General features: G+C 38.1%; 1 protein-coding gene across 4 annotated transcripts in view; it reads right to left on the bottom strand.

Annotated features, from left to right (window-relative positions):
• Positions 1–27,022, bottom strand: part of NUP62CL (nucleoporin 62 C-terminal like) — a 103,682-nt gene that overhangs the window by 65,921 nt on the left and 10,739 nt on the right. Inside the window, exon 2 of one of the 4 annotated variants that reach the window (XM_027534040.1) lies at positions 25,369–25,451. The exons of the other annotated variants lie outside the window; for them this stretch is intronic. The gene's annotated coding sequence lies outside the window, so the exon portion shown is untranslated. The remainder of the gene's footprint in view (positions 1–25,368; positions 25,452–27,022) is intronic. 4 annotated transcript variants of the gene reach the window in all.

Genomic DNA, 27,022 nt, shown 5'->3' with positions numbered 1-27,022 from the left:
CCAATGTTCATCGCAGCACTGTTTATAATAGCCAGGACATGGAAGCAACCTAGATGTCCATCAGCAGATGAATGGATAAGAAAGCAGTGGTACATATACACAATGGAGTATTACTCAGCCATTCAAAAGAATACATTTGAATCAGTTCTAATGAGGTGGATGAAACTGGAGCCTATTATACAGAGTGAAGTAAGCCAGAAGGAAAAACATAAATACAGTATACTAACGCATATATATGGAATTTAGAAAGATGGTAACAATAACCCGGTGTACGAGACAGCAAAAGAGACACTGATGTATAGAACAGTCTTATGGACTCTGTTGGAGAGGGAGAGGGTGGGATGATTTGGGAGAATGGCATTGAAACATGTAAAATATCATGTAAGAAACGAGTTGCCAGTCCAGGTTCGATGCACGATACTGGATGTTTGGGGCTAGTGCACTGGGACGACCCAGAGGGATGGTATAGGGAGGGAGGAGGGAGGAGGGTTCAGGATGGGGAACACATGTATACCTGTGGCGGATTCATTTTGATATTTGGCAAAACTAATACAATTATGTAAAGTTTAAAAATAAAATAAAATTAGAAAAAAAAAAGAATTATAAAAAAAAAAGAACACAAGTACAATTAATCAATAATTTGAAGAGAAGTCAGTCTTACTAATAATTAAAGAAAATGTAGATGAACACGATGCTATGATACTATTTTCAGTGTTAAACTACCAAAGCTTAAAATACAAACAAACAAAAGGGATAATATCCAACATATTTAATACTGCAGGGAAATGTATACTTTCATAAAAATAACAAACATAGCTACTATTTATTGAGTACCTATTACATGCATGTCAGACAGGGTTCTAAGCATTTACTTTATTTATATTCACTTAACATGCCCAATCCTCACAATAACCCTACAAGGTAAAATGTTGAGCACTTATTGATGAGCAAACCGAATATTAAGAGATTAGAGTAACTTTTCCAAGGTCAGAGAACTAGTAAATATCAGAGCCAAGACTCAAACATTTATTTTGTAGCTATTTTTTTGATAACAGATATGTATTATTTGTAGTATCAAAAATTCATTTCTGCATAATTAAAATAATGCCCCAAGACAGTGACCAACTATTTCAGCATCATAATGATTTTAATGCTCTACTTCATATCTTTGTGTCCTACAATGCCAAACCAATCAATTAAAATTGGTTCAATAACCACTATTACAAATGATAAGTAAGTTATTTCTCTATTATCTGTAATTATAAAAATACTTTACCTTTTTGGTTGATTCTAAAAGCTCTGAAATCATGACTATGAATATGTAATTTTAAAAAATATACCATAAAGTAAAATGCTTAAATATCTCACTCAGCAGGACGTGGAAGCAACCTAGATGTCCATCAGCAGAAGAATGGATAAGAAAGCTATGGTACATATACACAGTGGAGTATTACTCAGCCATTAAAAAGAATACATTTGAATCAGTTCTAATGAGGTGGATGAAACTGGAGCCTATTATACAGAGTGAAGTAAGCCAGAAAGAAAAACACCAATACAGTATACTAATGCATATATATGGAATTTAGAAAGATGGTAACGATAACCCTGTATGCGAGACAGCAAAAGAGACACAGATGTATAGAAGAGTCTTTTGGACTCTGTGGGAGAGGGTGAGGGTGGGATGATTTGGGAGAATGGCATTGAAACATGTATATTATCATATGTGAAACGAATCGCCAGTCCAGGTTCGATGCATGATACAGGATGCTCGAGGCTGGTGCACTGGGATGACCCAGAGGAATGGTATGGGGAGGGAGTTGGGAGGGGGGTTCAAGATGGGGAACATGTGTACACCCGTGGTGGATTCATGTCAATGTATGGCAAAACCAATACAATATTGTAAAGTACAAAAATAAAAATAAAAACTGGAAAATTTCACAGTCCACTGGGGGAAAAAAAAGAATAAATTGTCAAATAATGTTGGTGAGAAAAAAAAATATCTGAGGCATCTACAGTAAAACCATGCTTACATGGCTTATAAACCAGTACTCTTTATTAGTTGCATTTTGCTTTAGTAAGATCCTAAATCTCTTCTAATAATTTCCAGTTAGGTTAAATGTATTTTACTGAATCCTACTTATTTAGAAACTATAACCCATGCATGTAAGATGTCTCTACTAGCCTAAATATTTTACCATCTCCCAACTATGCCATATAACTCACTTTATTATTGCATCATTATTTTAATATTCTCTAAAATTTTATACTACTGCAAAAAAAAAGTTCTTTTCTGTTCTATTGTACCTCCTGATCAATTTCATTTAGGAAGTTTTATTTTTGAAAAGGAAAACAGAACATAGCAACAGATTGTGAAAAAATATATACTTGGTAAATACAAGCATTAAGCAAGTTGAACAAAACACTTCAGGGTAACTCTATTATTACTAGAGGCAAATTTGTCTAGACTCTAGACTACTCATTCTCAGAAGGTTGTAACTTTCCCCCTCAAACATTCCTCGGTTCTAAACCTAAAACTGCAAAATCAGAAGTAGCAGTTTAGATTTAATTTCTATCACATTCTTCAATACTACTAATCTCCAAAAAGAGAAGGAAGTCATATTTGGATGAGTCAATCAAATTAGAATCTCAAAATCAATCTTCTTCTCCATTATCCAATATTGTGCTTCTCCATTAGAAAGCACAGTTCAAACCCTACCAGTGGACTGTCCACTATGGTTGAAAAGAGCAATTGATTATGTAACAATTGTTCCACTAGATGCCCATGTAGCAGGAGTGAAGAGTAATCCTGCAAATGCTGCATTCCTCATCAAGACTATATTGTAACTGGTGCAACCAGTCTGCAGTGCACTTCCACCAATGTGAATAAGAAGCCTGTTGCAGTTGCACACTGAGTAACTGAGTAACAGAGATAGCAGGGCCAAAAACAAAAGGAGTAGATGCTGTTACCTGGGGTGATAGGGCTCTGCTTATTATAGCATTAGTATGGATGCTGGCACCCAGACTAAGTGAAAGTTGCTCAGTCGTGTCCGACTCTTTGTGACCCCATGGACTATATAGTCCATGGAATTCTCTAGGCCAGAATACCGGAGTGGGTAGCCTTTCCCTTCTCCAGGGGATCTTCCGAATCCAGGGATTGAATCCAGGTCTCTCACATTGCAGACAGATTCTATATCCGCTGAGCCACAAAACCCAGGTTCGATTCCTGGGTTGGGACGATCTGCTGGAGAAGAGATAGGCTACCCACTCCAGTATTCTTGGGCTTCCCTTGTGGCTTTGCTGGTAAAGAATCTGCCTGCAAGGCAGAAGACCTGGGTTTGGTCCCTGGGTAGGGAAGATTTTCCCCTGGAGAAAGGAAAGGCTACCTACTCCAGTATTCTGGCCTAGAGAATTCCATGGACTGCATAATCCATGGGGGTTCAAAGAGTCGGCCACGATGGAGCAACTTTCACTTCAATTCACTTCACCCAGCCTAAAAGCCCCTATAATTACTGTAGGTTGTGTAAAAACTGTGTTGCCTGTTTATTTTTGTGCATTTATTCTAAATAGAAAAAGAACAAAAATTAGCATAATAGTTCTCCGGACTTCCTTGGTGGTCTAGTGGTTAAGAATCTGCCTGCCAATGCAGGAGACATGGGTTTGATCCCTGGTCCGGGAAGATCCCACATGCTAAGGACAAACTAAGCCTGTAGGCCACAACTACCGAGCCCCCACTCTAGAGTTGGGGAACTGCAACTACTGGGCCCACATGACACAACTATTAAATCCCATGTGCTCTAAGAGCCCTGCTCCAAAAACAAGGGAAACCACTGCAATGAGAAGTTGGCACAGTGCAATGAAGAGCAGCCCCATCCGTGCAACAAGAGAAAGCCCAGAAAGCCCAGGCATAGCAACAAAGACTCAGCACACCCATAAATAAATAATTAAAAAAATAAAGCAGTTCTCTGATACATTAAATGGCAGCTAGATAGCATCAGTTCATTCAATTCAGTTCAGTCGCTCAGTTGTGTCTGACTCTTTGCGACCCCATGAATCGCAGCACGTCAGGCCTCCCTGACCATCCATCACCTGGAGTTCACTCAAACTCACGTCCAACAAGTCGGTGATGCCATCTAGCCATCTCATCCTCTGTCATCCCCTTTTCCTCCTACCCCAATCCCTCCCAGCATCAGAGTCTTTTCCAGTGAGTCAACTCTTCACATGAGGTGGCCAAAGTACTGGAGTTTCAGCTTTAGCATCATTCCTTCCAAAGAACACCCAGGGCTGATCTCCTTTAGAATCGACTGGTTGGATCTCCTTGCAGTACAAGGGACTCTCACGAGTCTTCTCCAACACCACAGTTCAAAAGCATCAATTCTTCAGCACTCAGCTTTCTTCACAGTCCAACTCTCACATCCATACATGACCACTGGAAAAGCCATAGCCTTGACTAGACAGACCTTTCTTGGCAAAGTAATGTCTCTGCTTTTCAATATGCTATCTAGGTTGGTCACAACTTTTCTTCCAAGGAGTAAGCGTCTTTTAATTTCATGGCGGCAGTCACCATCTGCAGTGATTTTGGAGCCCAGAAAAATAAAGTCTGACACTGTTTCCACTGTTTCCCCATCTATTTCCCATGAAGTGATGGGACCAGATGCCATGATCTTCGTTTTCTGAATGTTGAGCTTTAAGCCAACTTTTTCACTCTCCTCTTTCACTCTCATCAAGAGGCTTTTTAGTTCCTCTTCACTTTCTGCCATAAGGGTGGTGTCATCTGCATATCTGAAGTTATTTATATTTCTCCTGGCAATTGATTCCAGCTTGTGTTTCTTCCAGCCCAGCATTTCTCATGATGTACTCTGCATATGAGTTAAATAAGCAAGGTGACAATATACAGCCTTAATGTACTCCTTTTCCTATTTGAAACCATTCTGTTGTTCTATGTCCAGTTCTAACTGTTGCTTCCTGACCTGCATATAGGTTTCTCAAGAGGCAGGTCAGGTGGTCTGGTATTCCCATCTCTTGAAGAATTTTCCATTGTTTATTGTGATCCACACAGTCAAAGGCTTTGGCATAGTCAATAAAGCAGAAATAGATGTTTTTCTGGAACTCTCTTGCTTTTTCGATTACCTAGCAGATGTTGGCAATTTGATCTCTGGTTCCTCTGCCTTTTCTAAATCCAGCTTGAACATCAGGAAGTTCACGGTTCACATATTGCTGAAGCCTGGCTTGGAGAATTTTGAGCATTACTTTACTAGCATGTGAGATGAGTGCAATTGTGCTGTAGTTTGAGCATTCTTTGGCATTGCCTTTCTTTAGGATTGAAATGAAAACTGACCTTTTCCAGTCCTCTGGCCCCTGCTGAGTTTTCCAAATTTGCTGGCATATTGAGTGCAGCACTTTCACAGCATCATCTTTCAGATTTGAAATAGCTCAACTGGAATTCCATCACCTCCACTAGCTTTGTTCGTAGTGATGCTTTCTAAGGCCCACTTGACTTCACATTCCAGGATGCCTGGCTCTAGGTGAGTGATCATACCTTCATGATTATCTTGGTCATGAAGATATTTTTTGTACAGTTCTTCTGTGTATTCCTGCCACCTCTTCTTAGTATCTTCTGCTTATGTTTGGTCCATACCATCTCTTTCCTTTATTGAGCCCATCTTTGCATGAAATGTTCCCTTGGGATCTCTAATTTCCTTGAAGAGATCTCTAGTCTTTCCCATTCTGTTGTTTTCCTCTATTTCTTTGCATTGATCGCTGAGGAAGGCTTTCTTATCTCTTGCTATTCTTTGGAACTCTGCATTCAGGTGCTTATATCTTTCCTTTTCTCCTTTGCTTTTTGCTTCTCTTCTTTTCACAGCTATTTGTAAGGCCTCCCCAGAGAGCCATTTTGCTTTTTTGCATTTCTTTTCCATGGGGATGGTCTTAATCTCTGTCTCCTGTACTATAGCATAGCTCCTGTCAATTTTTTTTAATTGAAGGATAATTGCTTTATAGAATTTTGTTGTTTTCTGTCAAACCTAAACATGACTCAGACATGGGAATATATATATATCCCCTCTCTTTTGAACCTCCCTCCCATCTCCCTCCCCATCCCACCCCTATAGGTGATACAGAGCCCCTGCTTGAGTTTCCTGAGCCATACAGCAAATTCCTGTTGGCTATCTATTTTACATATGGTAATGTAAGTTTCCATGTTAGTCTTTCCATACATCTCACCCTCTCCTCCCCTCTCCCCATGTCCATAAGTCTATTCTCTATGTCTGTTTCTCCACTGCTGCCCTGTAAATAAATTCTTCTGTACCATTTTCTAGATTCTGTATATATGTGTTAGAATATGATATTTATCTCTTTCTGACTCACTTTACTCTGTATAATAGGCTCTAGGTTCATCCACCTTATCAGAGCTGCCTCAAATGTGTTCCTTTTTATACTTATTAATATTCCATCATGTATACGTACCACAGCTTCTTTATCCATTCATATGTCGATGGACGTCTAGGTTGCTTCCACGTTCTAGCTACTGTAAATAGTGCTGCAATGAACAGTAGAATACATGTGTCTTTTTTAACCCTGGTTTCCTCAGGATATATACCTATGAGTGGGAATGCTGGTCATACGGTGGTTTTATTCCTTGTTTTTAAAGGAATTTCAAAAAAATAAAAAATAAAAAAATAAAGGAATCTCAAAAAAATAAAAAAAATAAAGGAATCATAGTGGCTGTATCCATTTACATTCCCACCAATTCCCACCAACAGCGCGAGAGCATTCCCTTTTCTCCACACCCTCTCCAGCATTTATTGTTTGTAGACTTTTTGATGGTGGCCATTCTGACCTGTGTGAGGTGATACCTCATTGTGGTTTTGATTTGCATTTCTTTAATCATGAGTGATATTGAGCATCTTTTCATGTGTTTAACCATCTGTATGTCTGCTTTGGAGAAATGTCTGTTTAGGTCTTTTCCCCACTGTTTGGTTGGGTTGTTTGTTTTTCTGGCATTGAGTTGTATGAGCTGCTTGTATATTTTGGAAATGAATCCTTTGTCAGTTGTTTCATTTGCTATTATTTTCTCCCATTCTGAGGGTTGTCTTTTCACCTTGCTTATAGTTTCCTTTGCTGTGCAAAAGCTTTTAAGTTTAATCAGGTCCCACTTGTTTACTTTTGTTTTTATTTCCATTACTCTAGGAGGTGGGTCAGAGAGGATCTTGCTTTGATTTATGTCATCGAGTGCTCTGCCTATGTTTTCCTCTAAGGGTTGTTACAGTTTCTGGTCTTACATTTAGGTTTTTAATCCATTTTGAATTTATCTTTGTGTATGGTGTTAGGAAGTGTTCTAATTTCATTCTTTTACGTGTAGCTGTCCACTTTTCCCAGCACCATTTATTGAAGAGGCTCTTTGCCCTGTTGTATATTCTTTCCTCCTTTGTCAAAAATAAGGTACACATAGGTGCATGGGTTTATTTCTGGGCTTTCTATCTTGTTCCACTGGTCTGTGTTTCTGTTTTTGTGCCATCACCATACTGTCTTGATGACTGTAGCTTTGTAGTATAATCTGAAGTCAGGAAGGTTGATTCCGCCAGCTCTATTCTTCTTTCTCAAGACTGCTTTGGCTATTCGGGGTCTTTTGTGTTTCCATATGAATTGTGAAATTTTTTGTTCTAGTTCTGTGAAAAATGCCATTGGTAATTTGATAGGGATCATACTGAATTTGTAGATTGCTTTTGGTAGTATAGTCATTTTCACAATATTGATTCTTCCTACGTAGGAACATGTAATATCTCTCCATCTGTTTATGTTGTCTTTGATTTCTTCCACTAGTGTCTTATAATTTTCTGTGTATAGATCTTTTGTCTCCTTAGGTAAGTTTATTCCTGGATATTTAATTCTTTTTGTTGCAATGGTGAATGGGATTGATGCCTTAATTTCTCTTTCTGATTTTTCATTGTTTGTATATAGAAATGCAAGTGATTTCTGGGTACTGATTTTGTATCCTGCAACTTTGCTAAATTCACTGATTAGCTCTAGTCATTTTCTGATACTGTCTTTAGGGTTTTCTAGGTACAATACCATGTCATGTGCAAACAGTGAGAGTTTTACTTCTTCTTTTCCAATCTGGATTCCTTTTATTTCTTTTTCTTTTCTAACTGCTATAGCTAGGACTTCCAGAACTATGCTGAATAATAGTGGCAAAAGTGGATATCCTTGTCTTGTTCCTGATCTCAGGGGGAATGCTTTCAGTTTTTCACCATTGAGAATAATGTTTGCTGTAGGCTTATCATATGTACCCTTTACTATGTTTAAGTAGGTTCCTTCTATGCCCATTTTTTGAAGAGTTTTAATCATAAATGGGTGCTGAATTTTGTCAAAGGCTTTTTCTGCATCTATTGAGATGATCATATGATTTTTATCTTTCAATTTGTTAATATGGTATATCATGTTGATTGGTTTGCATATATTGAAGACTCCTTGCAGACCTGGAATAAACCCAACTTGATCATGGTGTATGAGCTTTTTGACATGTAACTGAATTCTGTTTGCTAAAATTTTGTTGACGATTTTTGCATCTATGGTCATCAGTGATACTGGCCTGTAGTTTTCTTTTTTTGTGTTGTCTTTGTCTGGTTTTGGTATCAGGGTGATGGTGGCCTCATAGAACGAGTTTGGAAATGTTCCTTCCTCTGCAATTGTTTGAAAGAGGTTTAGAAGGATAGGCATTAGCTCTTCTCTAAACGTTTGATAGAATTCTCCTGTGAAGCCATCTGGTCCTGGGCTTTTGTTTTTGGTGAGATTTTTAATCACAGCTTCAATTTCAGTGCTTGTAATTGGGTTGTTCATAATTTCTATTTCTTCCTGGTTCAGTCTTGGAAAATTGAACTTTTCGAAGAATCTGTCCATTTCTTCCAGGTTATCCATTTTATTGCCATATAGTTGTTCATAACAGTCTCCTATAATCCTTTGTATTTCTGCATTGTCTGGTGTAACCTCTCCTTTTTCATTTCTAAGTTTGTTGATTTGATTCTTCTCTTTTTTCCTGATGAGTCTGCCTAAAGGCTTGTCAATTTCATTTATCTTCTCATAGAACCAGATTTTAGTTTGATTAATCTTTAATATTGTTTCTTTTATTTCTTTTTCACTTATTTATGCTTGGATCTTTATTTCTTTCCTTCTACTATTTTTTTGTTGTTGTTGTTGTTATTTTTCCAGTTGTTTTAGGTGTAAAGTTAGCTTGTCTATTTGATGTTTTCCTTGTTTCTTGAGGTAGGATTGTATTGCTATAAACTTCCCTCTTAAAACTGCTTGCACTGTATCCCATAGGTTTTGAGTTGTCATGTTTTCATTGTCATTTGTTTCTAGAAATTTTTTTATTTCCCTTTTGATTTCTTCAGTAACCTGTTGGTTATTTAGAAACGTGTTGTTTAATCTCCATGTGTTTGTGTTTCTTACACTTTTTTCCTTGTAATTGATATCTAGTCTCATAGTGTTGTGGTCGGAGAAAATGCTTAATATGATTTCAGTTTTGTTAAATTTACTGAGGTTTGATTTGTGATCCAAGATGTGGTCTATCCTAGAGAATGATCCATGTGCACTTGAGAAGGTGTATTCTTCTGCATTTGGATGGAATGTCCTAAAGATATCAATGAGATCCACTTCATCTAATGTATCATTTAAGACTTGTATTTCCTTATTAATTTTCTGTTTTGATGCTCTGTCCATTGGTGTGAGTGGGGTGTTAAAGTCTCCTACTATTATTGTGTTACTCTCAATTTCTCCTTTTATGTCTGTTAGTGTTTGTCTTATGTATTGTGGTGCTCCTATGTTGGGTGCATAGATATTTACAATTGTTATGTCTTCCTCTTGGATTGATCCCTTGATCATTATGTAGTGTCCTTTCTTATCTCTTGTAATCTTTATTTTAAGGTCTATTTTGTCTGATATGAGGATTGCTACTCCAGCTTTCTTTTGCTTCCAGTTGGCACGGAATATACTTTTCCATTTTCTCACTTTCAGTCTATATGTGTCTTTAGGTCTGAAGTGGGTTTCTTGTAGACAGCATATATATGGGTCTTGTTTTTGTATCCATTCAGCCAGTCTGTGTCTTTTGGTTGGAGCATTTAATCTGTTTACATTTAAAGTAATTATTGATATATATGTTCCTATTGCCATTTTCTTAATTGTTGGGGTTGATTTTGAAGATCTTTTTTCTTCTCTTGTATTTCTTGACTAAGTTCCTTTAACCTTTGTTGTAAAGCTTATTTGGTGGTACTGAATTCTCTTAACTTTTCCTTGTCTGAAAAGCTTTTTATTTCTCCATCAATTTTGAATGAGATCCTTACAGGATACAGTAATCTTGGTTGTAGATTTTTCCCTCTCAGTACTTTAAATATATCCTGCCATTCCCTTCTGGCCTGCAGAGTTTCTGCTGAAAGATCAGCTGTTACGTGTATGGGGTTTCCCTTGTATGTTACTTGTTCCTTCTCCCTTGCTGCTTTTAATATTCTTTCTTTGTGTTTAGTCTTTGTTAGTTTGATTAATATGTGTCTTGGCGTGTTTCTCCTTGGGTTTATCCTGTATGGGACTCTTTGTGCCTCTTGGACTTGATTGACTATTTCCTTTTCCATGTTGGGGAAATTTTCAACTATAATCTCTTCAAGAAATTTCTCATACCCTTTCTTTTTCTCTTCTTCTTCTGGGACCCCTATAATTCGAATGTTGGTGTGTTTGATATTGTCCCAGAGGTCTCTGAGACTATTCTCTGTTCTTTTCATTCTTGTTATTTTATTCTGCTCTTCAAAAGTTATTTCCACCATTTTATCTTACAGCTCACTGATTCATTCTTCTGCTTCAGATATTCTGCTACTGATTTCTTCTATAGTATTTTTAATTTCAGTAATTGTGTTGTTTTTCTCTGCAGGTTTATACCTTAATTCTCCTAGGTTTTTGTTATTTGATTCTCGCATTTTCTCCATTTTGCATTCAAGGTTTTTTTTATCATCTTTATTATCATTATTCTGAATTCTTTTTCAGGTAGTTTGCCTATTTCCTCTTCATTTATTTGGACTTCTGTGTTTCTAGTTTGTTCCTTCATTTATGTATTATTTCTCTTGTTTGTATTCCCTTGTTTGTTTTTCATTATTTTTTTTAACTTATTGTGTTTGAGGTCTCCTTTTCCCAGACTTCAAGGTTGAATTCTTTCTTCCTTTTGGTTTCTGCCCTCCTAAGTTTGGTCCAGTGGTTTGTGTAAGTTGAGTTTTTGTTTGTTCATTTGTTTTTCCTCTGATGGGCAATGCTGAGTCAGGTGGTTATCCCGTCTGCTGATGATTTGGTTTGTATTTTTGTTTTGTTGTTGTTTAGATGAGGCGTCCTGCACAGAGTGCTACTGGTGGCTGGGTGATGTCAGGTCTTGTATTCCAGCGGTTTCCTCTGTGTTAGTTCTCACTATTTGATAACCTCCTAGGGTTAGTTTTCTGTAATCTAGGGTCTTGGAGTCAGTGCTCCCACTCCAAAGGCTCAGGGCTAGATCTTGTCAGGTATGAAGATTCCACGTGTGGTTTGTTATGGCATCAAGTAAGATTAAAACAAATATCCAAAACTGAGAAACCAAAGATGAACCCCAGACAAGTTACATTTACAAAATAAGGCAAATAACAATTAAAATAATGGAACATACACATATACATACACACCCATAAGCAAAGTCAAAAGAGACCAACAAAAATAAAGTACAAGAGATTGACATGGTGAACAAAAGAAATAAAAAATTATATTTACCAGTTAAGAACAAGACTAAAGCACAAACTGGAAAACAAAACTAAAGCAAGGTGTCAACTGGGGAATAAAGCAATGAAAATAAAACTAACAAATATGTTGAGACTACAGGAAAGAAAGAAAAGAAAGAAAGAATAGATATGTAAAGTTAAATAGTGGTAGATAAAGAAGATTTATATATATTAAAGAGTAACTGTAAGGGGGAAAGAACAGTAGGAAAAGCAAACAAGGGAATAAATGCAGAAGAAATAATAATAGGTTTAAAAAATAAAAAATTAAAATTAAAAAAGAGAGGGGGGGGGAAAAAAGTCCCCAGAACTGCAAAAGATAGAGGCAGAGGTTTATAACAACAGTAAAAAATGTGACTGAGAAAAAAAAAAAAAAAACAGAAAAAAAAGAAAGCTCAAAAGCTTAATTAGATTTCATACAGCCAATAAAATTGACAACTACAACGGGGGGGCGGGGGGGAGGGGAGGAAAAAAATCCAAAGGAATCAATAAAACAAGTCAAAACATAAGAATAATAAATATTTTTCTTGAGCCACTGCTGTCAGATTCCTTTCCCTTGCTGGGAGTCATAGTCCACTTCACCTCCCTAGGATGCCCTCTAACACTGTGCTGATCTCTGGACCTGCTGTTGGGGGGAGCTCAGATTCTGTTCTTGCCCTACTCCTCTGTGTTCTTGCCTCCAATGTCCACAGCTATCAGAACTAGTGTGTTTTCTTTTGTGGGAGCTCTCAATGACATTTTATGTATTCCATAGACACAGAGTCTGCCTAGTTGATCATGTGGATTTAATCTGTAGCTTATACAGCAAGAATACACAGAACAACTGTACAAAAAAGATCTTCATGACCCAGATAATCACGATGGTGTGATCACTCACCTAGAGCCAGACATCCTGGAATGTGAAGCCAAATGGGCCTTAGGAAGCATCACTATGAACAAAGCTAGTAGAGGTGATGGAATTCCAATTGAGCTATTTCAAATCCTAAAAGATGATGCTGTGAAAGTGCTACACTCAATACGCCAGCAAATTTGGAAAACTCAGCAGTGGCCACAAGCCTGCAAAAGGTCAGTTTTCATTGCAATCCCAAAGAAAGGCAATGCCAAAGAATGCTCAAACTACAGCACAATTGCACTCATCTCACATGCTAGTAAAGTGATACTTAAAATTCTCCAAGCCAGGCTTCAGCAATACGTGAACCATGAACTTCCAGATGTTGAAGCTGGTTTTAGAAAAGGCAGAGACATCAAATTGTCAAAATCTGCTGGATTACAGAAAATGCAAGAGAATTTCAGAAAAATGTCTACTTCTGCTTCATTGAGTATGCTAAAGCCTTTGACTGTGTAGATCACAATAAACTGCAGAAAATTCCTCAAGAGATGGGAATACCAGACCACCTGACCTGCCTCCTGAGAAATCTGTATGCAGGCCAGGAAGCAACAGTTAGAACTGGACATGGAACAACAGACTGGTTCCAAATAGGAAAAGGAGTACATCAAGGCTGTATATTGTCACCCTGCTTATTTAACTTCTATGCAGAGTACATCATGAGAAACGCTGGGCTGGAGGAAGCACAAGCTGGAATCAAGACTGCCAGGAGAAATATCAATATCCTCAGATATGCGGATGACACCACCCTTATGGCAGAAAGCGAAGAACTAAAGAGCTTCTTGATGAAAATGAAAGGGGAGAGTGAAAAAGTTGGCTTAAAATTCAACATTCAGAAAACTAAGATCATGGCATCCCGTCCCATCACTTCATGAGAAATAGATGGGGGAACAGTGGAAACAGTGGCTGACTTTATTTTTCTGGGCTCCAAAATCACTGCAGATGGTGACTGCAGCCATGAAATTAAACGACGCTTACTCCTTGGAAGTAAAGTTATGACCAACCTAGATAGCATATTAAAAAGCAGAGACAATACTTTGTCGACAAAGGTCCGTCCAGTCAAGGCTATGGTTTTTCCAGTGGTCATGAATGGATGTGAGAGTTGGACTATAAAGAAAACTGAGTGCCGAAGAAGTGATGCTTTTGAACTGTGGTGTTGAAGAAGACTCTTGAGAGTCCCTTGGACTGCAAGGAGATCCAACCAGTCCATCCTAAAGGATATCAGTCCTGGGTGTTCATTGGAAGGACTGATGTTGAAGCTGAAACTCCAATACTTTGGCCACCTGATGCAAAGAGCTGACTCATTTGAAAAGACCCTGATGCTGGGAAAGATTGAGGGCAGGAGAAGAAGGGGACAACAGAGGATAAGATGTCTGGATGCCATCACCAACTCAATGGACATGGGTTTGGGTGGACTCCGGGAGTTGGTGATGGACAGGGAGGCCTGGCGTGCTGCAGTTCGTGGGGTTGCAAAGAGTTGGACACGACTGAGTGACTGAACTGAACTGATACAGCTGGTGCGAGGGTGTTGGGTCTTCTTCCTTAGTCACACTGACACTGCGTTTCAATTGTGGTTTTATTTCCACCTCTGTATGTGGGTTGTCCACTGGTATTTGCTCCTGAGGCTTCCCTGGAGGACTTCAGTTTGTCTTTGTGCAGGCCAGGTGTGGAGGTGGTGCAGTTGCTTGGGTTGCAGGGGTTCTGGCAGGATCAGGTCCTGAGGGGAGTTGGCGGCTAGGGCAACAGGGAATATAGTGCTCTAGAAGGGTATGGCAACCAGTATTGGCCAATACACTACAGTATTCTTACCTGGAGAACTCCCCTCCCTGACAGAGAAGCCTGGCAGGCCACAGTCTGCTGCTGCTGCTTCTTCTATGTCGCTTCAGTCGTGTCCAACTCTGTGTGACCCCATAGACAGCAGCCCACAAGGCTCCACAGTCCCTGGGATTCTCCAGGCAAGAACACTGGAGTGAGTTGCCATTTCCTTCTCCAATGCATGAAAGTGAAAAGTGAAAGTGAAGTCGCTCAGTCATGTCCGACTCCTAGCAACCCCATGGACTGGAGCCCACCAGGCTCCTCTGTCCATGGGATTTTCCAGGCAAGAGTACTGGAGTGGGTTGCCATTGCCTTCTCCGAGGCCACAATCTACAGGGTCGCAAAGAGTCAAACACTACTGAAGCAACCCTACAGGTTGCATCAGGTATTTCATGGGCCAGCCTCTCTATTGTTCAACTGCCAGTGCTGGCCTGTTGTGGGAGAGAGGTGAAGCTCCCACTATGGTGATGGCTCCACCCCCATGTGTGACTCAGCAGTATCGCCTTGCTTCCATGGCTGCCTGGCTTTCCTCCAAAGGCATTTCCCAACACGATCTCCTCCCTCATATCCCCTCAATCCATCTCTCCACAGTCAACAGCAGCCCTCTCCCTAGGATTGCTCCACAATCCCTAAACTCCAGCTCCCAGCCACTGTGCCATCTGGGGTATGTATGGCTGCAGCAAGGACTGATTCTCCTTCCATTTAGGCTGCCACAGATCAGCTGTTTCACCCTCAACCTTAAATGTTTCTCCTCTGATTCAGACAGTTGCCCCAATGTGGGGATCGGACCCCTGCTCCAGTTCCCCCACCTGCCAAGGGCACATTTAGTCCTACTAACACTCCTGTTTTTCCCCCTAGTTCCTTCATCCTACCGAGTTTTGCATGGGTCTATATGTTCTTTTCTGCTGGTCAGGTACTCCTGTCCTCTCTCAGCTGGTGTTCTGCATGCACTTCTGTGTCTGAAGGTGTATTCCTGTTGTATCTGTGGAGAGAGATGTACTCCACTTCCACCTACACCTCCACCATGTTGTTCTCCCTTCCAAATTAAGTTTTAAATATGAACATTTTATAAGATTTTACTCTATTGGTTATTTCATCTCAATACAGAAGGAAAGACAACCAGATATTAATCCAGGAATACATGTACAGAGCTCCCTATCTGTTCATCCACAGATAAAGGTTCATCCACAGATAAAACCTTTAAATCTTTTAGTTTACCTTAAAGTACCTCATTTGGTCTACTTTAAGGTGAACTAAAAGATTTAAAGGTTTTAATGGGGAAGGAGTAGTTCAGAAATGTTTATTTTCAGTAGCAACAAAAGAACCTACACTCCTTCTATGAATCTGACAGATTTTATTAAAAATGTAATTTTTTGTTTTAGACACTGAATCATAAAGTCATACAAGAGGCATACCTCTAATAGAGTTTCTAGAAAACTTTAAATGTATTTCATGACCCATGAAAAAATGTGCTTCAGTATTTAAATTACCCATCCTAAGGAAGGTTATTTAACACTCAATTACAAGTTATTAGATAACTAACAGTATAGAGGAGAATTCCAGTGGGAATACTCCAGTTTTTGTCACGCTATCAGGTATTACTGAAAGGAAGGGCTGGATCCAACTGAATTTACATAGAAAGTCATTTTAAAAAATGCTCCCTTTAAAAATTCTGAGATGCAGGAGGAAAGAATGTATATCCAAGGTCATTACAATGATCAATAGACAAAGATCTCTCTAGAGAGAAACATTTAACAAGCAAGCGGTCTAATTTCAAGATGATATATGTTCAAAACCAGTGAATACTCTTCCTATGGCTCACATTAAATGAAAGGATACTACAGATCAGAATTCAATGTGCCTTGTGTCTCAAATCAGAAATGACTTCAATTTATAGGGCTATCTTGGGAATGAGTGACATAATTCCTAATAATTTACTTAGAAATGCCATACCATCCCTTTACCCTCTCTCCACACTCTGAATTGAAAGTTTGTCTTTCAAAGATGATTACCTTTGTAGCCACTAAAAGAATCATATTCCTCTTCTTACCCCATGGAAAATCAAGTTCCTACTGGGATAGAAGTTGAGGCAACTGGTACTCCAAAGCTGAATCCTGTATTCTGCCTATCTGGAGTTGTGTTACTGAATGAAAACAGGTTGGCAGAAGATGAAACTGTTTGGAATGGAGTCCGCAAGTTAAATCTTACTATACCAGGAGTAGAGAAAGCAAACCCTGTAGCTGAAGTGGTTGTCTTTGCAGAGCCAGAAGTGAACCAACGTGTAGGGGTACCAGTTCCTCCAAAAATAAGCCAGCACCTGACTCCAAACCCTAAATGAGAGTAAGAGAGGAGTGGAAAAAGAGAAATTCTAGAGATCTCAAGGAGACTTTGGGATCCACACTGGAATCAACTCTCTTCTACTCCAAACTCCATGAAGTATCAGTTTAAATGCACTTGCTAAAAGACATTTTAAAAATACTAACCAGAGTTTTTAAAGAAAGAAAGACAAATTTCCAGGTGCCAGACAGGGAATTCATATCTATGAGCAGAAGCTGAAGCTGCTTAATCCAAGGGGGTGACCTGAATGAATATATGCCCTAAAAGCTGGAATTATGCTAGACTGAGGGTAAATCTGAGGCCACAGTGTAAGGTCACAGGCTCCTCAATCAATAGAGCCCTAGTGAAGCTTAAATCTGAGAAATCCGTATAGGAGGATGGAAAAGACAATGGAGACACATAGGAACCCCAAGCTGATACAGAAGATATACACAGACGGCCTGAATTCAATTTACCTTTGTGGTGTGGAAACTTCAAACTAAGATGTTAGCATAAACACTAGTTAGGAGCTGATGAAACTTTCAGGGCCCAAGCAGGTTGTGCACGACATCACTTATCAGAGGTATCTCTATGTTTCTAATTCCATAATCCAAAAAGCCCTGAGAAAATTAACTCAAAGACAAAGACTATCCTTAACAAAATTCTAGCAATCAGAATCCAACAGCACATTAAAAAGATCATACATCATGACCAAGTGGGCTTTATCCCAGGGATGCAAGGATTCTTCAATATCTGCAAATCAATCAATGTAATACACCACATTAACAAATTGAAAAATAAAAGCCATATGAGTATCTCAATAGATGCAGACAAAGCCTTTGACAAAGTTTAACATCCATTTATGATAAAAACACTCCAGAAAACAGGAATAGAAGGAACATGCCTCAACATAATAAAAGCTATATATGACAAACCCACAACAAACATTATCCTCAATGGTGAAAAATTGAAAGCATTTCCCCTAAAGTCAGGAACAAGACAAGGGTGCCCACTCTCACCACTACTATTCAACATAGATTTGGAAGCTTTGGCCACAGCAATCAGAGAAGAAAAAGAAATAAAAGGAATCTAAATTGGAAAAGAAAAAACTCTGTTTACAGATGACGTGATCCTCTACATAGAAAACCCTAAAGACTCCACCAGAAAATTACTAGAGCTAATCAATGAATATAGTAAAGTTGCAGGATATAAAGTTAACACACAGCAATCCCTTGCATTCCTATACACTAATAATGAGAAAATAGAAAGAGAAATTAAGGAAACAATTCCATTCACCATTGCAACGAAAAGAATAAAATACTTACGAATATATCTACCTAAAGAAACTAAAGACCTATATATAGAAAACTATAAAACACTGGTGAAAGAAATCAAAGAGGACACTAATAGATGGAGAAATATACCCTGTTCATGGATCAGAAAAATCAACATAGTGAAAATGAGTATAGTACCCAAAGCAATCTATAGATTCAATGCAATCCCTATCAAGCTACCAACGGTATTTTTCACAGAGCTAGAACAAATGATTTCACAATTTGTATGGAAATACAAAAAGCCTCAAATAGCCAAAGCAATCTTGAGAAAGAAGAATGGAACTAGAGGAATCAACCTGCCTGACTTCAGACTATACTACAAACCCACAGTCATCAAGACAGTATGGTACTGGCACAAAGACAGAAATATAGATCAATGGAACAAAATAGAAAGCCCAGAGATAAATCCACGCACCTATGGCCACCTTATCTTTGACAAAGGAGGCAAGAATATACAATGGAGAGAAAACAATCTCTTTAACAAGTGATGCTGGGAAAACTGGTCAACCACTTGTAAAAGAATGAAATTAGAACACTTTCTAACACCATACACAAAAATAAACTCAAAATGGATTAAAGATCTAAATGTAAGACCAGAAACTATAAAACTCTTAGAGGAGAACATAAGCAAAACATTCTCTGACATACATCACAGCAGGATCCTCTATGACCCACCTCCCAGAATACTGGAAATAAAAGCAAAAATCAACAAATGGGACCTAATTAAACTTCAAAGCTTCTCCACAACAAAGGAAACTATAAGCAAGGTGAAAAGACAGCCTTCAGAATGGGAGAAAATAATAGCAAATGAAGCAACTGACAAACAACTAATCTCAAAAATATACAAGCAACTCCTGCAGCTCAATTCCTGAAAAATAAACAACCCAATCAAAAAATGGGCCAAAGAACTAAATAGACATTTCTCCAGAGAAGACATACAGATGGCTAACAAACACATGAAAAGATGCTCAACATCACTCATTATCAGAGAAATGCAAATCAAAACCACAATGAGGCACCATTTCACGCCAGTCAGAATCGCTGTGATCCAAATGTCTACAAGCAATAAATGCTGGAGAGGGTGTGGAGAAAAGGGAACCCTCTTACACTGTTGGTGGGAATGCAAACTAGTACAGCCACTATGGAGAACAGTGTGGAGACTCCTTAAAAAACTGGAAATAGAACTGCCTTATGACCCAGAAATCCCACTTCTGGGCATACATACCAAGGAAACCAGAACTGAAAGAGACACGTGTACCCCAATGTTAATCGCAGCACTGTTTATAATAGCCAGGACATGGAAGCAACCTAGATGCCCATCAGCAGATGAATGGATAAGGAAGCTGTAGTACATATACACAATGGAGTATTACTCAGCCATTAAAAAGAATACATCTGAATCAATTCTAATGAGGTGGATGAAACTGGAGCCAATTATACAGAGTGAAGTAAGCCAGAAAGAAAAACACCAATACAGTATACTAACACATATATATGGAATTTAGAAAGATGGTAACGATAACCCTGTATGTGAGACAGCAAAAGAGACACAGATGTATAGAACAGTCTTTTGGACTCTGTGGGAGAGGGCGAGGGTGGGATGATTTCAGAGAATGGCATTGAAACATGTATATTATCATATGTGAAACAAATTGCCAGTCCAGGTTCGATGCATCATACAGGATGCTTGGGGCTGGTGCACTGGGATGACCCAGAGGGATGGTATGGGGAGGGAGGTGGGAGAGGGGGTCAGGATGGGGAACACATGTACACTCGTGGCGGATTCATGTCAATGTATGGCAAAACCAATACAATATTGTAAAATAATTAGCCTCCAATTAAAATAAATAAATTTATATTAAAAAAGGACTATAAAACATCTAAGTAAGTAGTCTATAGACCTGAAAATTGAGGAAATTCTCATCTAAGGAATTAGAGATAATAGACCAATATGAATGGCATATTAAGATGTTTTATGTGTTCAAGGAGCTCAAGAAAGAAATAATATCCATAAAAACAAACAAGTGAATGTGAAAAAGGACCATGGAGATATCCAAGAAATAGTTACAGTATTAGCAATAAAATGGCTCAAAGAACAGGTTTAAATAGTAGACTAGACATAACTGAAGAGGAAAAATATATCATTAAAGAGGAAGAGAGAACAGAAGAAACCTGCCAGAACATAGGGCAGATAAAGTGATGGGAAAGAAGAGAGAGAGAAAGAGATAATGAGAATATAACAGAGAAGTTCAAATATATATCCAGAAAGAAATATCAGAAGGAAAATAACAGAATAGCAGAGACAATATTCAGAGTTAATAAATGAGTTTGCTAAAACTGAAGAAAAATGAGTGCTCACGTTTAGACCCACCAAGTGCAAGGAGGTAACCCCTCCCATCACCATACACACACACGCACACACAGCCTTTACAATGAAACCCTAGAATATTAAGTATAGAAAAAAAATCCAAAAGTTACTAAAGAGAAAAAAACACTTACCTAATAAGGAGTAACAACCAGGTTGCCAGCAGGCTCTTCATTAGCAAACATAAATGTTAGAAGAAGATGAAATAATATCTCTAAATATCCTTTAAAATGTAAGGATAAAATCACTGTGTACTTATAACTTTATCTCAGTCAAGATTTATAAAATGGGTTGTGACTAACAATCAATTTTTACACAATAGCTCTGAAAGGCTATTCTAAGAAATTAGTATCAAAAATATTTCATCAAATTTAAGAGCCCCATTACTTTATGCACCAGTAAAAAGGAAAGAAATATACCAACCTGTCACAATTTCTTATCATTTACATTTTCCCACACTTTTTGAAAGAGCTTCTTTCAGTTTAGACACAGATTTTAATCAAATGTGCATATATTAAGAAAAATATTCAGAATCCAATTTTCAACTCAAATTTCTTGAGGTCTTCTGTGCCACCAGGAGCATTGTTGCTGCAGCAATTCTTAAAAGAACTCACAAGAGAACTAAAAGCCATTTTTTGCTGTGCTTTCAAGTAAGCTTTGCCAGTATGTAGACTAGCTTCCTTTTGTCTCCCACTTCAGCATAATCAATAACTAAACTTGATTAACCATCTTCTCCATTGACTCCCCACAACCACTGGTTTCTAGGAGTTTCAGGCAATTGCCTATTTTCTCTGGGATTTTCACTCAAGCCACCCATTATGCAGATTTTGATCCTAAATGTGCTGATATTACATGTGCATATGGAAACAACTATGACATTCACAACTGCCACCGAGCCAAAAGGGATTGTAAGACACTATCAATTATTAAGACTCACTTCTATTTCAGAGATGTTAAAATATGGAAAACTGTACCTCTTAAAATTGATTAAACACAGTATCTTGAGTTGTGTTAGTGTTACAAGTGAACACCTACCCAAGGGGAACTCTGAGGGACAAAATTTATCTAAATATGTTAATATGACATGCTTATTTTTATGTCATACACATCTTAAAACTTTTAAAATGTGAGCTCCAAAGGGTGATTTCAATGATGTAATAACTCAGTCCTGAAAGGCATAGAAAGAAAGGTATTCTGTACAGAATAAGGGCCCTTGCTGTATTTTCTCTTTTCTCTTTTGTTGGCCAGCATGTGGGATCTTAGTTCCCTGACCAGAGATCAAACGTTGCACTGAAAGTGTAGTCTTAACCACTAGACTGACAGGCAAGTCCTCATGGATTTAGTCTTCTATTCCCAAAGGTACTAATCTCCTGAGATTATAGGCATTATGTTATAAATTATAATATTACATTATCATGTTATATAATTATATATACATATTTATGATATGCAAGTATATGGTAATATTACAAATGCTGATAGAAAAACTACTGTTGTCAAACCATTGTTCTGATACTGTCATAGAAACTGATCCTTTCAGACTGGGTACTGTCATCAATGTGATACTGTAGGTCAAATTAAAACTTCTGGTAGCCACCAAAAGGTGGAATTTTTCTGTGCTCTTGCATTTCTGGACTTTCTTTTCATTTGGAAGTAATTTAAGAGTTATCTTATTAGAATTTCTCTATTTAATGTAGCATGTACATTCAAATTTTTTCTTCCTTAGGAATTTGAAAAATAAAATAAATGAAAATCACCTTTGGATTAAAAATGGCTCTTTGTCATTAAGAATTTGGAGTTAAAGATTATTTACTTTCCATCTCATTTAGATCATATATCTGTCACATCTTTGTACTTAAAAAATTTTTTTAATCTATTTTGCTTAACCAGTTTCTGACAAAAGTGTTTTAAGTCTCTCATTATTATTAGAGATTGTCAATTTCTCCTTATAATCCCATTGCTTTTGCTTTATATATTTCAAGACTATGTTGTAAGGGCCACAGATTCATGGTCGATAGTCTCTTGGTAGATTCCCTTCTTTCATCAGTGTGAAGTATCTGTTTAATACTAAATTGCCTTAAACAGTATTTCATCTGACATTAATGTTGCTTCACCATTTTTCTTTTGGTTCAGCATATGCCTAGTGTATCTTTTCCCATCATTTTGTTTTCAATCTCTCTGAGTCATTTTCAGTGTGTTTTTTATAAATATCAAAGCTCAAAATTTTTAAATATAGTTTTGTTTTTGCTGTCATTTAATCGCTAAGTCATGTCCAACTCTTTTGCAATCCCATGGACTATAGTCCACCAGCCTCCTCTGTCCAGGGGATTTTCCAGGCAAGAATACTGGAGTGGGTTGCCATTTCCTTCTCCAGGGAATCTTTCCAACCCAGAGACTGAACCTGCATCTCCTACTTGGCAGATGGATTCTTTACCACTGAGGCACCTTGGAGACCCTAAAATATAGTCTAAGAATCTCATCCAAGGTGGAAATGTAAGCTGAGTTTCACATAAAAAGCTGTAGTTTTGCCAGCTTTACGCTTCTAGTCAGGCAGTGTGGATAAGGAGAGAGCTTTGAGGAGAAACAGAAGTTGGCTAGAGGAACTCAACATTGACAGAGACAGATATTCCTACTCTTAGCCACCCAGAGGGAGTACAGAGTTGTTTTCCATTTTTTAAATTAAAACATTGATATGCAGAGAAAAGCTGAAGTGTGATAAAGTCTTTTTTGTTTAAAAGGATATAGAATACTCATTAACTTCAGGCTGTGTTAGAAGAACATAAACTTAAACATGTTAAAGAATTCAAGAGAAACTCATACAAATATTAGAATATGTAACTTCCCAAGTATAGGAAAAATAAAGGAATACAGAAAATTTCATCAATCCAATTATGCAGAAAAAGATAAAAGATAATACAACATAGCAAATAGAATAGACAGAGACACTGAAATTTAATGAGCTGAGTTTAATTTATTCACATTTATATGACTACTGATACAACTTGACACTTATTTAGTCCACCCTATTTTGTCTTATTTATTTGCCACATTACAACGTGGCTTGAATTATAGAACCGTGAACTTCCAGATGTTCAAGCTGGTTTTAGAAAAGGCAGAGCAACCAGAGATCAAATTGCTAACATCCGCTGGATCATCGAAAAAGCAAGAGAGTTTCAGAAAAATATCTATTTCTGCTTTATTGACTATGCCAAAGCCTTTGACTGTGTGGATCACAATAAACTGTGGAAAATTCTGAAAGAGATGGGAATACCAGACCACTTGACCTGCCTCTTGAGAAACCTATATGCAGGTCAGGAAGCAACAGTTAGAACTGGACATGGAACAACAGACTGGTTCCAAATAGGAAAAGGAGTATGTCAAGGCTGTATATTGTCACCTTGCTTATTCAACTTATATGCAGAGTACATCATGAGAAACACTGGGCTGGAAGAACCACAAGCTGGAATCAAGATTGCCAGGAGAAATATCAATAACCTCAGATATGCAGATGACACCACCCTTATGGCAGAAAGTGAAGAGGAATTAAAAAGCCTCTTGATGAGAGTGAAAGAGGAGAGTGAAAAAGTTGGCTTAAAGCTCAACATTCAGAAAACGAAGATCACGGCATCTGGTCCCATCACTTCATGGGAAATAGATGGGGAAACAGTGGAAACAGTGTCAGACTTTATTTTTTTGGGCTCCAAAATCACTGCAGATGATGACTGCAGCCGTGAAATTAAAAGACACTTACTCCTTGGAAGAAAAGTTATGACCAACCTAGATAGCATATTAAAAAGCAAAGACATTACTTTGCCAACAAAGGTCCGTCTAGTCAAGGCTATGGTTTTTCCAGTGGTCATGTATGGATGTGAGAGTTGGACTGTGAAGAAAGCTGAGTGCTGAAGAATTGATGCTTTTGAACAGTGGTGTTGGAGAAGACTCTTGAGAGTCCCTTGGACTGCAAGGAGATCCAACCAGTCCATTCTGAAGGAGATCAGCCCTAGGATTTCTTGGAAGGAATGATGCTAAAGCTGAACCTCCAGTACTTTGGCCACCTCATGTGAAGAGTTGACTCATTGGAAAAGACTGATGCTGGGAGGGATTGGGGGCAAGAGGAGAAGGGGACGACAGAGGATGAGATGGCTGGATGGCATCACTGACTCGATGGACGTGAGTCTCAGTTAACTCCGGGAGTTGGTGATAGACAGGGAGGCCTGGCGTGCTGGGATTCATGGGGTCACAAAGAGTTGGGTATGACTGAGCGACTGAACTGAACTGATTATCTTTTATCTTTTTCTGCATAATTGGATTGATGAAATTTTCTGTATTCCTTCATTTTCCCCATACTTTGGAAAAGTTACATATTCTAAGTATATTTATTTGTATGAGTTTCTCTTGAATTCTTTATTTTAACATGTTTAAATTTATGTTCTTCTAACAAAACCTGAAATCAATGAGTATTCTATATCATTTTTAACAAAAAAGATCTTAGCACACTTCAGCTTCTCTCTGCATATCAATGCTTTAATAAAAAAAAATGGAAAACAAGTCTGTACTCCCTTTATGTGGCTATGAGTGGGCTATGAGTCTTTTTCAGTGTTGAGTTCCTCTAGCCAACTTCTATTCCTCTTCAAAGCTCTCTCCTTATCCACACTGTCTGAGTAGGAGCCTAAAGTTCATAAAACTACAGCTTTTTATGTTGAACTCAGCTTACAGTTCCACCCTGGATGCCTTAATGCAAGCACACATGTTCAAATAAAGAAATGATAAGTGGTAAACGACTCAACTGAGTCCTTTACACACACCCCCACCCCCCGCCACACACACACACACTCTCATACATGCAAAGGACTTCTGCAGAAAAATCACTAGGCATACAGAAATCACCAGAGCTCCCTGGAAAGGCTCCTGGAAATGGGCAGATGATCCTTGTCTGGTAGTCCAATTAATTAATTAAATACCTGGATAGGAAGAAAACAATTCAATGAGTGTTACTGCCTATCGTAGGGCTTCTCTGGTGGCTCAGACAGTAAAGAATCTGCCTGCAATGCAGGAGACCCGGGTTTGATCCCTGGGTTGGGAAGATCCCCTGGAGAAGGGAACGGCAACCCACTCCAGTATTCTTGCCTGGAGAATTCCATGGAGAGGAGAAGCCTGGCAGGCTACAGTCCATGGGATTACAAAGAGTCAGACACAACTGAGTAACACTGCTTATCTGACCATGCTAGTCATTTAAATGCATTAGAATCTCAGTTTAATCACCTCTAAAATTCTGGCAATTCCACTAAGTAAGAAACCAAAATGTTTTCTTAAAAATAAGTTTACAAAGGGCCCTCCACATATATTGTCTTGTCTAATGTAAAGTGCTATACGAAAGTTTTCCAAAATATAATGCTGGGGTTCTCCTCACTATCAGTGAAGCATTAGTCAATCAGGGATATTTACTGAACACTCTCTGAGCTGGCCCAGAGAGTGAACATAAATTGCATTTCAAATTACAATTTAAAAATATTACTACATGACTATCTCATTTATCAGCATGCAAATTATCTTCTCTGTATACTATCAATCGTCATTTATAGATCCCGGGAGTCTTTTGGGTAGTAAGAAATCTGACTGAGGATCAGTAAATAATGGTAGGTCATTTCAGGATACACCATTTTTCTCTTAAGTTCTTGAATCTCTTATATAAAAGGAAAATGACAAAATCACTTATTGAATCTAAAATTCCTCATCTTTGAATTACCTACAACAAACTATTTTGATCTCCATATTATAGCTGAAGAAACTGAGGCTCTAAGATACTAAATCACTTTCCGAAGGTCAAACAAGTAGCAAGTGAAGGAACTGGACATAATACTTTCACTGTGATATTAGTTTAAGTAACACAGATTAGGAAGATAAATTTGATTCTCAAAGGGCAGATTCAAAGTAAGTTCAAGTCTGGGTACCTATTATAAGCCATTTCAGCATAAATGTTTACAGGCGTCTGTCTCACAAAGTACAAATGATTTGGGGAGATCACTCATGCCATTATTTCCCTACATTACTTTGAGAAATGACTGTCAAGACATGACTAGTATAAAAGTTCAGCCCTGTAACTGATTTAAAAACTTCCCCACCTTCTTGGAAGCAAATCTTTGGAGACAGTATTCTCCCTAAAATGCCTAGTTACTTGATAACCATTAAGTGTCATGAATTCACTTCACCTTCTCAAGAACATCATGACTAAACGATCTGGTCTGAAAATTCATGCAATGTGATTAGTCATGTTATAAAACCATTCCTATAAATAGTCACTTCTGATGATACATACAGTTCCTTAACATATCATTAATTATCAAACTAAGGAGAAACGCAGAGAAGCAAAGGAAAAGTACAAAATCACTGAAGAAACCTCTTGTTCCACCAAGAAAAGCCTTACAGAAATGGAACTAAAGAAGAAACTAGGAAAATTGAAGCCTCAAAGTACAGCAGGGTCCTTATTTGCACTGACAGTCATTGATGCCAACTCTGGAAGTATAAACTGAGT

Source organism: Bos indicus x Bos taurus, chromosome X, assembly GCF_003369695.1.
Source record: "Bos indicus x Bos taurus breed Angus x Brahman F1 hybrid chromosome X, Bos_hybrid_MaternalHap_v2.0, whole genome shotgun sequence".
Taxonomy (NCBI): domain Eukaryota; kingdom Metazoa; phylum Chordata; class Mammalia; order Artiodactyla; family Bovidae; genus Bos; species Bos indicus x Bos taurus.
Note: the sequence above shows the minus strand (reverse complement) of the source record. Positions and strands in the feature narration are given on the sequence as shown.